We start from the raw sequence: 16360 nt of genomic DNA on the forward strand, positions 1-16360 counted from the left end.
ATATTGATTAGCCTTTTTAACCTATTCTACACCAAGCACTGTCACTTTATAATTTTTTGGGATTTTTCGTATTAGTGTGAATGGAATATTCTTCCCCATACATTCTATAATAAGCATTGTCACTTTATAACTATCGGTATGGTGACGGTTAATATCAGTAATTTACGAATACTATGAATGTATGTATCACTATGCATTTTACATTCTTGGCAGGGTCTGTTGGAATACCTCTTTGGATAAAAATATGATTACATCCACTGTTTATGTGTTAAGCATGGACCTGAATGAACATCTATACAAGTAACTGTATGAGCGCTACGATCCGCAGTGGAACGCAGCGTGGAACGCAACGCTGACGTCATTAGAGAAGGAGTTCCTGTACCCGCAGTGGAACGCAGCGTGGTACGCATCACCGACGCGAGTAGAGAAGGACTTCCTGCTTTCCGGTAAGATGGCCATGGAACGCGACGTCCTGAAGCGGATAACATCACTTCCGGTCGGGGAACAGGAAACGAAGATCCCGCACCGCTGTTTTGAATTGTACAATTAGTAAACCCTTTAAAAAGGTCTATTTTGTGACTGTAACCACTCTTCTGATGAAGGACCCAGCGAGGTCCGAAACGCGTTAAGTGTGTGGTTCCTGTAACTCCTGCCTGCTTGGACTTTTCGTGCACTGTCACCTTGGAGAGGTTCCCACAGATTCCGGAGCTGTGTGTGTCGAACCCTATCCTGAGAACATCAATAGGAGTTTGGGTGATATTTTCTGAATGTTCAAGTGCTGTTGCCAGAAAAGGAGTTTTTACATGTGATTTTTATTCCTAAATGTTGTAAGTGCGATTTGTATTAAAACCCCTTTGATTTTATACAAAATACTGCACTATGATTTATTCCCTGTGCTGATCCCCCCTGACAAGGGTCATACCCATTAGAGGGAAGCACTTTTTTCTGATTTCAGAAATTCTTGGATGATCTTGTCTCCTTCATATACCAAGAAGCTGCTCATAGAAGCGTGGAACTCATTTTCATTTACAAAAGCTCAGTAACCATTTTGTTTTATTTGGATGTGGTGCTCTGCATGTACACTACCTATGTTGCATGGTTATTTATTCCTTATTTGCACTTTTGTGGTATACACTGTACACATGCTTAAACAGAATAGCGCAGGTCTGAACACATGTTAATTATCTTTTACATTCAGTCTTTTTGAGTGTTTGGATGAACACTCTATTCATGTGTACTTCTGCTGCATGATTCTGTTTTTAACTGCGCATATCTGTTACACCCATACACAAATTTTCAGACATATTTCTCATCACTATATGCCAGTTTGTAAATATATAATTGATTAAATAAAATAAAAAGTCTCCACTTATCCTGTCACTGGCGTCCCAGGGCAGGATTAATCCTTCGTGATGTGTTTTGCCCGATCAAACGGGGTTAATATTTACCCTTTCCTGGAAATGTCCTCCGCTACAGCACTATAGCACAAGTGCAAGGATTGATTTTTAGGTAAATACCTTAGGGAGTTCCAGGCTGATGGGCAGCGTTTGTAAGCACACAATCAGCGGTAGTGGAGGCTTTAACAAGCCGTCGGTGCTGCACCAAGCAGCGTCCAGGGAGCCACAGTAGCAGTGAGCCGTAGGTGTAAATGTCCTCGGTGTATAGCACACACCGCGAGCGGCAGCCGAATGGCACGGATGGATGCGGCAGAGGTGAGCGGCAAGATACCGGCACAGCTGAGAACGGCATGAGCGGCCAAAGACACAGTCACACATGCAGCGGTTAAAAACGGGTGATGACGTCAACGCGTTTCGTCCCGTTAATTCTCGGGACTTCCTCAAGACTTGAGGAAGTCCCGAGAGTTAACGGGACGAAACGCGTTGACGTCATCACCCGTTTTCAACTGCTGCATGTGTGACTGTGTCTTTGGCCGCTCCTGCCGTTCTCAGCTGTGCCGGTCTCTTGCCGCTCACCTCTGCCGCATCCATCCGTGCCATTCGACTGCCGCTCGCGGTGTGTGCTATACACCGAGGACATTTACACCTACGGCTCACTGCTACTGTGGCTCCCTGGACGCTGCTTGGTGCAGCACCGACGGCTTGTTAAAGCCTCCACTACCGCTGATTGTGTGCTTACAAACGCTGCCCATCAGCCTGGAACTCCCTAAGATATTTACCTAAAAATCAATCCTTGTGCTATAGTGCTGTAGCGGAGGACATTTCCAGGAAAGGGTAAATATTAACCCCGTTTGATCGGGCAAAACACATCACGAAGGATTAATCCTGCACTGGGACGCCAGTGACAGGATAAGTGGAGACTTTTTATTTTATTTAATCAATTATATATTTACAAACTGGCATATAGTGATGAGAAATATGTGTCAATAACGGCAAATGAAATAATTGAATAATGTTTCTTACTAATTGGATACCTTTGTAAGAAATACGGGTTTAATCAATTAAGTTAAAGTGGTTTTTCATCATAATACTTCACTAAATAAGGAATGCATTCTGGTTGAAATATAATAGCAATTGAGCTGATACATTTTATTGTGTGTTTTAACAAGTGTATTTATTTAAGTGTAACACTATTTGTTTCTAGTCAAAGAATATAATATAACAAGTCTCTTGGTTTTTTAGTAAAGGCAAACACTCATTTTTATCACTCTATTTGGAGTCACTGAAGCGCACAGACACATCCGATTGTATTGCTGCCATGGTTCAGGCCAGGAAACCTGTGACTTCAAAGCACTATCATCTTATCTGGAGAAGATATGTCTCTTGGTGCGAGGAACGCACGTAACCACCTGCAGAGTTCCACTTGGGACGTTTCTTACGTTTCCTGCAGGCTGATGTGGATAAGGGCTTACGTCTGAGTTCCATTAAGGTCCAGATTTCAGCTCTCTCAATTTTCTTTCAGAACAAATTGTCAGTGTTGCCAGAAGTTCAGACCTTGCAAGGGGTAGTCCACATACAACCTCCTTTTGTGCCGCCTACGGCACCCTGTGACTTGCATGTGGAGTTGGAATTTCCACAGTCCTCCTGGTTTGAACCTCTGACGATGGTAGAAGACAAGTACCTCACGTGGAAGATGGTGATGTTACTGGCCCTGGCTGCTGCTAGGCGTGTCTCAGAATTGGGGGCCTTATCATGTAAAAGTCTGTACTTGGTCTTTTACGAGGACAGAGCAGAGCTATGGACTAGGCAGCAGTTCCTGCCGAAGGTAGTCTCTGCGTTCCACTTGAATCAACCTATTGTGGTTCCGTCAAGTTCTGACACTTATGCTCCTCTGGAGACATTGGATGCTGTGCGAGCCTTGAAGGTCTATGTCAGGCGAACAGCTCGGATCAGAAAGACGGATTACTTGTTTGTGCTCTATGATGCGCAGAAAAAGGGTTGTCCTGCTTCGAAGCAGTCCATTGCTCGTTGACTTAGGCTTACTATCCAACAGGCCTATGTGTCGGCAGCCTTACCTGTTCCTAAGTCTCTGAATGCCCACTCTACAAGATCGGTGGGCTCTTCCTTGGCGGCTGCCCGTGGAGTCTCAGCCTTGCAACTATGCCGAGCTGCTACCTGGTTGGGGAAGAACACTTTTGTTAAGTTCTACAAGTTTAATACCCAGGCCAAAGAGCATTTCCAGTTTGGGCAGGCGGTGCTGCAGAAGTCTCCGCACGTTCCCGTCCGTTCTGGAAGCTTTGGGGCGTCCCCATCGTACTAGATTCCCCCAATATCCCTTATAGATGGTAGAGAAAGTAAGATTTTAATTACCTACCGGTAAATCCTTTTCTCGTAGTCCATAAGGGATATTGGGTGCCCGACTCTGCAGTGACTTTTCTGCAGGTTCTCTTTTCTGTGGTTACCTGCTCAGCTGTTGCTGTAATTGTTACCAGCCATTGCTGGTTGTTGTATGTTAGTGGTGTGCTGGTATATAAATCTCACCACTCCTTGTTGTTATGTTCCTTCTCCTTAGAGCACTCTTTTACCTATAACTGCCTGTTGGAGGGGCATAGAGGGGAGGAGCCAGCACACCCAGTGAAGAAATTTAAAGTGCTCCGGCTCCATTGGAAACCGTCTATACCCATTCGTACTAAGTCTCCCCAATATCCCTTATGGACTACGAGAAAAGGATTTACCGGCAGGTAATTAAAATTCTATTTTGTTGGTGGGGAACATGGATACACAAGGCAACATCCCCATGCAGTACCCAGGCCCGGCGCTGCTCTCTATGGCCCTAGTGACTGATGGTTGCTTCTAAAAACTCATCAAGCACTGTTTGAGCTTCTGGAAAATGTTAAAAGTGGGCGCCTCCATCCTTGCACATGTAGACACACGAATGTACACCAGGGAACGGCTTGTAGCGATACTTGCATTAAGTCTCAGAAGCAATACCGGCAAAAAACAGTCATACAGAAGCTGGAGGGTCCGACTCAGAATCTGGCCCCATATGTTATTATAAACCAGAAAATGTGTAGGAACATTTCCCCTACCCAGTATGTGCTGTGCACTTGTCCTCTGGTTGTGTACATGTATACGTCCTTTATTATACACTTGGTCACCTAATACTAGTTAACTAGCTCAATATACAGTCTGGTGTACGATGTCTACATTTTTTGTTTATAGCTTTTCATTAATTATGCCTTGAGGGTAAGCAGAACAAGATACAGATGTGTCCTCGTGGTCTGGTGCAACTTTGCTAGCGTAGGGCGTCTTTTTTTTTTTCTAATGCCAAAAATGCACCTTAGTCGCAACTCAATACAACTAGGATGCACCAGGAGACTGTGCTGATTAATTTGATATAAGACACACATATATTGTGTGTGATTGTGTCTGTGTATGGAGCAGAACAGAACTTGGCATGGAAAAAAGCCACGGCTGCTGCATCGTAGCACTTTGTATACAGACTCAGAAACTCAGTTGCGCACAGACAGTAGCAGAGTCTCACGGAACCTGGCCTGCCTGCAGCAATGATGCACATCTGTAGTCATCCTTATGTACTGTACTGTTTACCACATTACAGTCTGGACGTGCAGTCATGGTACGGTCTGCAATCTGTTATCCAGATAGCTTTGTGTATTCCACGGCAAGGCTTTTTCCGTAACTATACGTAACAATGGTCGGCAACCATTTAGTATCCGAGTGGAAGCTAAAAGCTAGTTAAGCTCAGTGTGCCAGGTCTAAGTGTGCCAGATATAATTTTAATAATCATATCCCATGTTTTTATTTAGAGAAATATTTAATACATTTAAAAGTATACATAGTATGAGTGGTAGAACTAAAAGATGGTGGCACCTAGCTAGGGAAGCCAATCCCGGGCCATTTTTTCAATCCCGGGTATCGGGATTGAAAAAGACTAATCCCAGGATTGTTTTTTAACTACAGTATGTGGCCGTCCCCTCGCCCCGCACACATAACTAACCGTATACCGCAACCGGGCTGGTGGGAAACTCCACACTGTCTCTCTCTCTCCCCCAGCGGCAGCAGCAGCGGCAGCAGCGACGGCGCAGCGTGACCTCGCACTGCACTGGAGAGCCGGGCAGCGCCTGAGCGTCATGTGGACGCTCAACGCTCATCCCTCAATCCCCGGGATTGGACCTTCCAGTCCTGGGATTGAATCCCGGCAGTTTTTGGCACTAAATCCCAGGATCCCGCCGATCCTGATCCCGGGATTGGCCTCCCTACACCTAGCAAAGCCAACACAACGCCCAAGTTCATAGGTAAATTGGTCGGGTTAGGACCTTTTAGTATTGTTTGCTATCTGTAACTGTATAAAGACATTTCTGTTTTAATTATAAAATATTGAGGTCTAAAGTTAAGCCTGCAACTTGCATACTGGTGTATCCTCAAACCTTCGGCTTCTTACTTATAACTATTCTGTGGGCGATATTCAAGTGTTTTGCACCCACAATCTCCAGTCTAAAGCGATAGGAGATCGCTGGTTGCAATTCAGTTTTTCTTTCTGCGCCCATAAAGGTCTGGTTTAGCCACGTAAAGCGGCTAAACCCGACCAAGGTGCTGGGCGCGATCACAAAAAGTGGCGGTAGGGTGCCCAAACAGGTCACTTTGTGCATTTCCGCTTGCCACCCCCAGGGGGTGCCAGCTGAAATGAAAACGCCAACAGCCAGCACACTGGAATGGAGCTACAATTGTATAGCTCAGTTTGGGCACCATCTAGTGGCTACCGGCAGACAAATATTTGAATTCCGCCCTGTGTGTCCCGCCTGGCATGCGTACCGGGGTTCGCTGACTCCTTCTATATAAAGTAATCTACTGATATATATATATATATATATATATATATATAACATTAACCATGTCGTTTTCCCCATTGTCACTGGTAATAGTAACCGCAGGAAGAAATAATGTGTGATCACATCGGTGTATGAGAAAGTCAGCCAACACCAGAAATACTTGAAATAAAATTATTTTGCCCTTTCCTGACCTTTTTTGGAAAATGCATTTTCTGATTGGAGATCCCATATGTGTTTCTATCTCTATGTGGGGTTTCATGCTACGAGTGCAGGCGTTCTAGATTTATCAGGATTTAGACCACCGGTAAATTGTATTCCCAGTTCTGATCTTTGAGCAGACAAAATTAAGAAAAAGTTAATGATTTGGTTTTTCCTTGTCAATTGTTAACAGCAATTTGGTGTTTATAAACAAAGCAGATGATCTAGAACCGCTGGCGCTCATTGGTTAATTCCCTCTATCCTCATAATGCGAGACAGAAAATAACAGGTCAGTTCCAGTTCATTGTTGCCCTTGATATTGATAGAGAGTTGGCGGCAGACGGCCAACTCCTATTTGCAATAGTCGGTGGCGACATAATGTTCTCTCTGGCTCTGTTCATTTTGTTTTATTTTGAACGTTTCTATACCTGGAACTGTTTTAGACTCAGAAATACATGATCATTAACCCGTAGCAACCACTTTCAGCATGCTGGGAGAGAGGTATCAAACCGTGGAGCAAGATAAAGTGGAGAGATATAAGGTACCGACCAATCAGCTTCTGTCATTTTTCAGACACCGTCTGTAACATGACATTTAGAAGCTGATTGGTTGGTACTTTGGGGTAGTTTGTGTCGATTTTAAATACATTTTTAAATCGATGTTGTGTTTCAGGGGCTATAACGCACATTGACTAACATGATTTTTTATATACTTTTTTTATGATACTAAGTGTGCGACTTAGCCCTTGAAACACAACATCAATTTAAATCAATGTAGATCAATTTAAAATTGATTAAAAGTAAATGTATCCCTTTATCTCTTTCCACTTTCTCTTTCTCCAAGGTATGATACAATTCCTCCTCATTGTTTTAACTACCACACTAAACACATGTACGATAGAATCCAGGCAGTGTCTGTAGGTTACAGCACACGTGTAGCATGTACAGTATCAATAGGTGTGTGGGGATCTGATCTGAAGATCGACAGTGTCTAGGTCAACAATGTTTAGGTCGACCACTATAGGTCGACAGTCACTAGGTCGACATGGATGGAAGGTCGACAGGGTTTCTAGGTCGACATGTGCTAGGTCGACAGGTCTAAAGGTCGACATGAGTTTTTCACATTTTTTCTCTTTTTTTGAATTTTTTCATACTTAACAATCCACGTGGACTACGATTGGAACGGTAAAGTGTGCCTAGCGGAGCGAAGGCACCATGCCCGAAGCATGGCGAGCGAAGCGAGCCATGCGAGGGGACGCGGTGCACTAATTTGGGATCCCGGTCACTCTACGAAGAAAACGACACAAAAAAAAAAAAAATCCTCATGTCGACCTTTAGACCTGTCGACCTAGAAACCCTGTCGACCTTCCATCCATGTCGACCTAGTGACTGTCGACCTATAGTGGTCAACCTAAACATTGTCGACCTAGACACTGTCGATTTGATGAACCACACCCAGGTGTGTGCCATTTTAGTACCCAAACTATATTAGTAGGAATAACTTATAACCCTTTTACACCGCCTGATATATCCCGGGATTTTGCACGGGAGTGCGCAAAATCCTGGGATTGCAGGTGGTGTAAAAGGATCCTTCTCCAAAACCCCGGGTCCAAATTCCCAGCAATCCAACCCGGCTTGCGTGCAGGGTTGGACACGGGTAAGTAGTAGGGCCAGGCGGTGTAAATGGGTAAGCCAGGTCATCTGACTCGGGACCCATTTACAGCATTGCAGATCTCCCGAACGACAGTGTCCAGGGGGCGGTCGGGAGGCTGGAGATCACGGCGCACGCGGTCTATTCAGACAGCAGCGCCGTGCTGGTTGCCATGCAGCGGCTGAGGCTGGGGACACGGTAGCTTGCAGGCTTCAACACGTGTTCAACCCGGCTCGCTGTGCTGTGTGAACGGGAAGCCGGGTCGTATCGTCCCTTTTCCCGTTCACCCTGTTTGGATGGGTGGCGCTTGGAGATTATGTGATTTCTAAGCGACACTCCCGCCGCATCACCGCTGACATCACCAACCTAGCAATATTCCGGCTTAGGAACAGCAGTGGCGAGGGGCCTGAGGCGGGTCACACCCAGGAAGCAACTGTTTCAGGCACTAAAAGGGGTATTAGATTTCAGTTTTAACACAACCCGCCCAAATCTGACTCTCTCTGCACATGTTACAACTGCCCCACGTGCAGTGCAGCATGGTTTTGTGCATTAGTCTGCTTTTTTGGATTGCTAACAAACCTGATTAAAGCCTTAGCTTCACAGACACGTTTTTGTTTTTTTTTCAGTGAAAATGAGAAGGACAAAAGTAATTTAATATATGTAGAATTTAGAACATCATGAATTATGTCACAGTTTGAGAATAGGTAAAGATTTTTCTTGTTTCACTGTACAAAGGGACACGTTTCCTTTTTTTTGTTAGATAGAATGTGTAATTAATGGTAAGCGACATGGGATTAAAGGCCTACTTCAGACCTCATCACAGCAGCAAATTTGTTAGCAGTTGGGCAAAACCATGCGCACTGCAGGGGGGGGGCAGATATAACCAGGGCCGGTTTGAGCCCTCTCTGCGCCCCGGGCAGGAAATGGGGATGTGGCTTAATACAGGGGGTGTGGTCAGTTACGCCCCCCTGTACAGTAGTAGCGCCGCTTAAATGCTGAGCGGTGCCCGATGACGTCATCGCGCACCGCACAGCAAAAGGTCCTCTCCACGAATGGAAACTAGACGTGTAACGTAAGAAGTTTGATGTGGATAATACAAGTTTAATTTAAGCAAAGTTTTTAAAGAGCAAATTTGTAAGCGGAGGGTTTTAATTGTATGCGTTTCCTATTATATGCTATAGGTGGCGATGTTGTTCTTTTCTCTGACCTCCGCCTACTGTAACTTCTTGTATGAAGCTCTTCTTCCCAATTCTCAGCAACAACGATCAGTGTATTCTATTTTTGAATGTGACTGTTAACGACACGTCTCCTCTATGCTCTATGGGGGTCATTCCGAGTTGATCGCTAGCTGCCGTTGTTCGCAGCGCTGCGATCAGGCTAAAAATCTGCATTTCTGAGCATGCGTATGCACCGCAATGCACGCGCGCGACGTACGAGTACAAAGGCTTTTGTGGTTGTGCACAGGTTCTAGCGAAGTTTTCAGTCGCACTGACGGCCGCAAGAATATTGACAGGAAGGGGGCGTTTCTGGGTGTCAACTGACCGTTTTCAGGGAGTGTTTGCAAAAACGCAGGCGTGTTTTAAAAAACGCAGGCGTGGCTGGGCGTTCGCTGGGCGGGTGTATGAAGTCAAACCCGGACACGAATAGGCTGAAGTGATCGCAAGCGCTGAGTAGGTTCAGAGCTACTCAGGAACTGCAAAAACTGTTTTTGCAGAGCTCGGCTGCACATGCGTTCGCACTTCTGCTAAGCTAAAATACACTCCCCAGTGGGAGGCGGCATAGCGTTTGCACGGCTGCTAAAACTAGCCAGCGAGCAATCAACTCGGAATGAGGGCCTATGTACAGTAGCGTCAGTAGTGTGGCGCAACTTAGATGCTCCGCCAGAAGTGGTGATCCCTGGACTTTCAGCATCTTATTTGCATTGTGGCTGCACATAAAGGGCCTAATTCAGAGTTGCAATCACAGCCAAAAAGCACAAAACTGGGCAAAACCATGCTGCAGATGTAACATGCATAGAGAGTTCGATTTGGGTGGGGTGTGTTCAAATTGAAATCTAAATAGCAGTGTTAAAATAAAGCTGTCCAGTATTTGTGGGATACATGCAAAAGCAGCCAGTATTTACCCTGCACAGAAAAATATAACTCACCCAAATCTAACTCTCTCTGGACATGTTACATCTGCCCCACCTGCAGTGCAACATGGGTTTGCCCAGTTGTGTGCTTTTTGGCTTTGCTTGCAACTCTGAATCAGGCCCAAAGTTGTTTATAGTGTACTAGGAACGAGTATTAGCATACCTCCCAACTTTCTTCTTCGGGGAAGCGGGACACTCGCGCGGCGAAGTCGCGCGCGCTCCCGAAAAGGGGGCGTGGCATACGAAAGGGGCGTGGTTTCGCGGAGGACCCGCGATCGCGAGTCACGCCCCCGTTTTCGTCACTGAGGGGGCATGCCCAGCGCTCTGTGAGCCGCTGGCATGCATCCTCTCCCTCTGTCTGCACTGAATAGACGCTGTGCGCATGCGCACAGCGTCTATTCACCGCTGCTCTGCTAAGCAGGGCAGCGGGTGACAGAGACTCCCAACTGCCCCCCCCCCCACCCCCACCGCGGGACACTGCGGCCCGCGGGTGGGACAGCGGGACAGTCCCCAAAAAACGGGACTGTCCCGCGAAAATCGGGACAGTTGGGAGGTATGGTATTAGTGGTTTTGCTACAAAACATATCGGTAAAAAGTTGCATATTAAACACAACCGTGCCTGGCAGGAAGCATGGTGCAGCCTTGATTTTGTACACATATTAGCGTCTGAGTCACACACAGGAGCTGCATGCAGTGCCAGTGTCCAGCACCCATTGTGAAACAGTCTCTGTCAGGATGCATGGCGCGGCCTAGACACAAGGCCTGCAAATGGGGCTATGTGGATACATCTCTACATACTTACACTAGTAAAAAGCAATGTGTTTATACCCATACACAGTGTTTTTGCAGAAGTTGAAACAGCTGTATGCTACATGAGCAGCCCGTTGTAAAAATCAACTCAAATCTGGGACCATGGAACCCAGCGTCGGCAGGCCCCGGATTTTCATAATTTTCATGATTTGATGCGTTTGGGCTTGAATCGGAGTACTGCGTATGAGCGAAAATTCCTAAAAGTTGTGCGTGGCATGCGTTACACAGTATGTACACACAAAGGCGCACCTGCTATTGAGATGAATGTCTTGGAAAAGTGCTGGGCATTCTTGGGTGGTGACTGGAAGGTGGCTAGTAAGACTCGCAAACATGATCTGTCTCAGGCATGTTAATGGAATGCCGATCAAGTGTTTTTCCTCACACAGGGACTTAGTTGTGTTTGGAATGAATTGCACAGCTGCAAGTAACCGTCTGTGCAAATCCATGTCATTAACATTCAAATGCAGCAGGAGGCATCTGTAGGAGATAGACTCCTCCTGTTTGCATTAGTGAGATCTGAGCGCTGCGGCTGAGGACACACGCATCAGATCACCCAAGCGTACTTAGGCTGGCCGTGGGATCGGGACACCCAGGTACAGGAAGTCTACTTCTGATGACCCGTCACACCTCTAAAATGGGGACAACACGCCCCCGTTTTGAAGAATGGTGCCTGGTGGCGTCCCCGCTCTCTGCCCCCCAAATGCCATTGCATGTCAATCATGCTGCGGCTGACGGGACTGTGAACAACATTGCACTAGAATACTTCCCATCTGAATGCATACTGCCAGCCAAGGTCCGACTGGCCCACAGGGGAAACCACCGGTGAACCCCACTGCCTGTGGGGCCACATACTCCTCTAGGGATTAGGTTCCAGACATTATCCTAGTGCGCTTTAATTATACATTATACATGTTACCTTATACTATACAGGACTATGGGCCCAGCCCATGCACTCTCTAGTGGTTAGCCGGGTCTCTGTGGTGGTTGGCCACACCTCCACTATTACCTAGCCACACCCTTAAGAATGGGCCCCTATCACTACATTTCCCCGGTGGGCCCTTCTTGCCCCAGTTCGACACTGCTACCAGCTGTACCACTGTATAGTTTAGTTGAGGAGGAGTTAAGCTATGCAGTTGGGGTTTTTTTTGCTATAGTGTACAATGAGTTGTATTTTCTTTGTGACATGAGTTTGGAGTGGGGTCCATCAAAAAATGGTTAGCTGAGTTTAGTGTGGAAGAAGTCAGCACAGAGCGCGGGCAGACCGTGGGCACCCACATATCGGGCATACACACTGCCCGATATGCACCAAATTGAGCAATATGTCAGTCCCATCTGCCACATTAGATGATATATCTCTCAGTGTATACCCAGCTGAAGCCTTGGGGGGTACATTTACTAAGCAGTGATAAGAGCAGAGAAGTGTGCCAGTGGAGAAGTTGCTCCATCAACCAATCCCCCAAAATACCAAATAACCAGCTCCTAACTGCCATTTTTCAAACTCAGGCCCAAATGTATTATGCCTTAACAAGAGATAGAGTGGAGATGGCTACAGTGATAAATGACCAGCCAACCAGCTCCTAACTGTCATGTCACAGGCTGTGTTTGAAAGTGACAGGAGCTGTTTGGCTGGTCATTTATCACTCTCCACTTTATCTCTCTCCAAGGCTTAGTACATAGGTCCTCATTCCGAGTTGATCGCTCGCTAGCTGCTTTTAGCAGCCGTGCAAACGCTAAGCCGCCGCCCTCTGGGAGTGTATCTTAGCTTCGCAGAAGTGCGAACGAAAGGTTCGCAGCGCTGCTACAAAAAAAGTTTGTGCAGTTTCTGAGCAGCTCCAGACCTACTCCTAGCTTGCGATCACTTCAGACTGTTCAGTTCCTGTTTTGACGCCACGAACACGCCCAGCGTTCGGCCAGCCACGCCTGCGTTTCCCCAGGCATGCCTGCGCTTGTATCTGACACGCCTGCGTTTTTCCACACACTCTCCCCGAAAACGGTCAGTTACCTCCCAGAAACACCCACTTCCTGTCAATCACTCACCGATCAGGAGTGCGACTGAAAAGCGTCGCTAGACCTTGTGTGAAACTGCATCGGTTGTTGTGAAAGTACGTTGCGCGTGCGCATTGCGCCGCATACGCATGCGCAGAAGTTCTGCTTTTTTACCTAATCGCGGCGCTGCAAACGAAAACAGCTAGCGATCAACTCGGAATGCCCCCCTTAGACCTCATAGTCGCTAAGTGTATGAGTACACATCTGCATGGTTGTAATTAGAGGCAGCATGGGGCTACAGTTCATCCCCAGCATTGTTTCCTTGCGTACGCACAGCGCAGGGGGCGGCCACATGTCACAGATGTGTGTCATGAGTCACAGAGACGTGGCCTCGCAGCACGCCATGACTAAGAATGCTGTCCTAGCGGAGCGCTGTGGTTGTGATATTTGGGTAGCCCCATCCTTTGGCCCATGAAGTGTATTTCCCACAATGAGCAGGAAGAGATTGTTTTAAAAGTAAAGAAATATAAGATTGTGACATGACAGCCGTCCTGATAGTTAAGCCATAGTTGAGGACCAGGCAGCTTTTACAGAGACAAAAATAGGTTTCAAATGAGATTAATGTTGGAGGTGCACTTTCCATGAAAAAAAATTATATTCCTTGAACATTTAGGTGCATATTTATTTAAATATATATATATATATATATATATATATATATACACATGGAATATCTCCTGAAAACGCCCATATTTCTGGGCAAATAGGGAGGAGGGGGGGGGGGGTTACTGTCAAGTAGAGGCGTAACTCTGGGAGGCAAGGGAGTCATCTGCCGCCGGGCTCCTGCTCTGAATGGGGGCACCTCTCCTCCCATTCTGTGACACCAGATTGGGAGCTGTTTGCTCCTGTCTAAGAAATATGAGAATTCTAACTATATGAAGTTACTTCTCTGACAATTACACATAACCTCATATAGTTAGAATTCTCATGCTTGCTGTTCAGGAGCAAATAGTTCCATCAGTAAAGTGTCTGCTGTCAATGTAACAGGTCATGGGTTCTAATCCTGGGAATGGCTGCTGAGAAATGTGTGATTTTAAAATAAAAGACAATGAAATGTGTATATATACAGTATATAGATTTTTTTTCAGAACATTCCATACACACACACATATTTATCTAAATATAAGGAAGGGGGGCACCAATATTTATCTTGCCTCCAGGCAACTAGGACAAACACGCCACTGCTGTCTAGTATTAAGGATCCCCTGAATGTATTGTGGGGGACCGCAGCAGAAACTGGAGTTATCAGGGAAATTGTACTTATTGGGATCAAGTCCTGATAACTATTTAATCTGTCTCTTAAACTTTGTGCATTTAAACAGAGAATAGGGATGGGTACAGCAGTGTTTTGCTGGGATATGGTGGAAAACAAGGTAGCGAGATCACAGAAGGACAGACTAGAGGAGCAAATATTTAAAAGTCTTATTGTATATATAAGCAATGTGTTCTGCCAGCTATTAACTTAAATGCCCCACTACTAGTGTTCAGCTTCTGATCCTCATTTAACAACCAGTGTTAATGATTAGCATTAGCAATAACATACAGTTCTGCATGTGTGATGTAGACATATAGGGGGTCATTCTGACCCGTTTGCTCGCTGCTGTTTGTCGCAGCCGAGCGAACGGGTCTCTACTGCCGGAGGCCGTAGCAGGGACTGGGCGGAAGGGGGCGAAACGGTGGCATTTGGCAACCGTTTTCGTGGGAGAGGTCCGGCCAACGCACGCGGGGGCGGGCCGCAGCGGCTGCGTGACGTCACAAGCAGCCGCTGCGGGCCGGGAAGCGATGAGTAGCTCCCGGCCAGCACGCTAAAGCTGCGCTGGCCGGGAGCTACTATTGAAGTGCAAAGGCATCGCCGCTGTGCGATGCTTTTGCGCGGTGGGGGGGACTGACATGCGAGGCGGACTAGCACTGTGCTGGGCGTCCCCCCACATGTCAATGTGAATGATCGTAGCTGTGCTAAATTTAGCACAGCTACGATCAACTCGGAATGACCCCCATATTTATGAGGAAAATGAGCATGTTTGGAAAGAATCACAAGAAATGCCAGTGTTCATATGTTCTTTGTATAGAAATCTATAAATATTTCAAGATATCTAAACTACAGAAAAAATATTAGCAGTAAAACATGTTAATTTATCTCTCCTTATACTATGCTTTTTGTTGCTTTACAGGACAAATACAGAATGTACAGTAAATGTTTATTTTGGATGCAGTTACCATTTCAGCAGACGGGATGCCGGTGGTCATGTGACTGGCGCCATAATCCCGACACCACTCGGAATCCTGGTGCCGACATCACAAAGGTAAGTCTCAGGGTTAGGGCTGGGGGGAGCCTAGGGTTAGGCATGGGGGGGTTATCCGTAGCCACCACCCCCTGATTCTTGGCCCTAGCCGCCACACAACGAATCTTAGCCCTAGACATTACCCCAGGTGGATTAGGGTAAAGGACAGGGGAGGGGTAAAATAATTACCCCATCCCATGTCAGCATTCTAATTGTCGGGGTGTCGGTCATGTCAGGGAGAGACCAGGGGAGAGGTAGCTACGAGCCCATCCTCACCTCTGTAATAATTAGAAACTGCCTGGAGCTGGAGTCAGGGCCACACTGTGGCCAATAATACTGCAAAACACAGCACAAGGGGAGGGAGCTATCAGATCTGCCTCACTGAGGGGGGCGTGGCTTGATGCAGAGTCAGGTGACCTATCCAGGATGATCCCCAACACCCAACCAGGAGAAGCCAACATAAAGGGGAAGCTGACGATCAAGACGGCTAAAATACAGTGGAATGTGCTGAGTGGCTGCTGGGGCTGGGCAAGGGGGGCACAGCGCTGGCCCACTACCCTTCTGTGGGCAACATAACCCCTGCCACAGGGAGGAAGCATATGGTGTCTAACATGTTTTAGGCTGCTTCTGCAGAAGGCTGCAACATGTTTTACAGTGTTATTTTATGATGAGCACTTCTCTGTGCGCACCACCCTGGGCAGCACCTGGCATGATACTAGCTAGTGATAAGCATCAGTAGTAGCTCATAATTATGATTAGAGGCCAGAAAGAAGGGATTATGTATTATCTCTGTGTATAGGGATAGATTAGTCTTTACCAGTGGTTCAAGATTTTATTTATTGGATTACACAGCAATGAGGCTGCTGCCCCATAACAGATATTTCTCCTGTTATGAACAGATTAATATGTTTCCAATTATTACAACATACTGTCATTATTGGTATAAAATATTCCCCCAGAGAATTGTTCATCGCATCAAACTAGTCTGTCTATTCC

General features: G+C 46.4%; 1 long non-coding RNA gene across 2 annotated transcripts in view; it reads left to right on the top strand.

Moving 5' to 3' along the window:
* Positions 1-16360, top strand: part of LOC134911140 (uncharacterized) — an 86942-nt gene that overhangs the window by 31692 nt on the left and 38890 nt on the right. For both annotated transcript variants that reach the window (XR_010176347.1, XR_010176346.1), the window contains one exon: positions 15254-15385. This is a non-coding gene — a long non-coding RNA (uncharacterized LOC134911140). The remainder of the gene's footprint in view (positions 1-15253; positions 15386-16360) is intronic.

Source organism: Pseudophryne corroboree, chromosome 4, assembly GCF_028390025.1.
Source record: "Pseudophryne corroboree isolate aPseCor3 chromosome 4, aPseCor3.hap2, whole genome shotgun sequence".
Classification (NCBI taxonomy): domain Eukaryota; kingdom Metazoa; phylum Chordata; class Amphibia; order Anura; family Myobatrachidae; genus Pseudophryne; species Pseudophryne corroboree.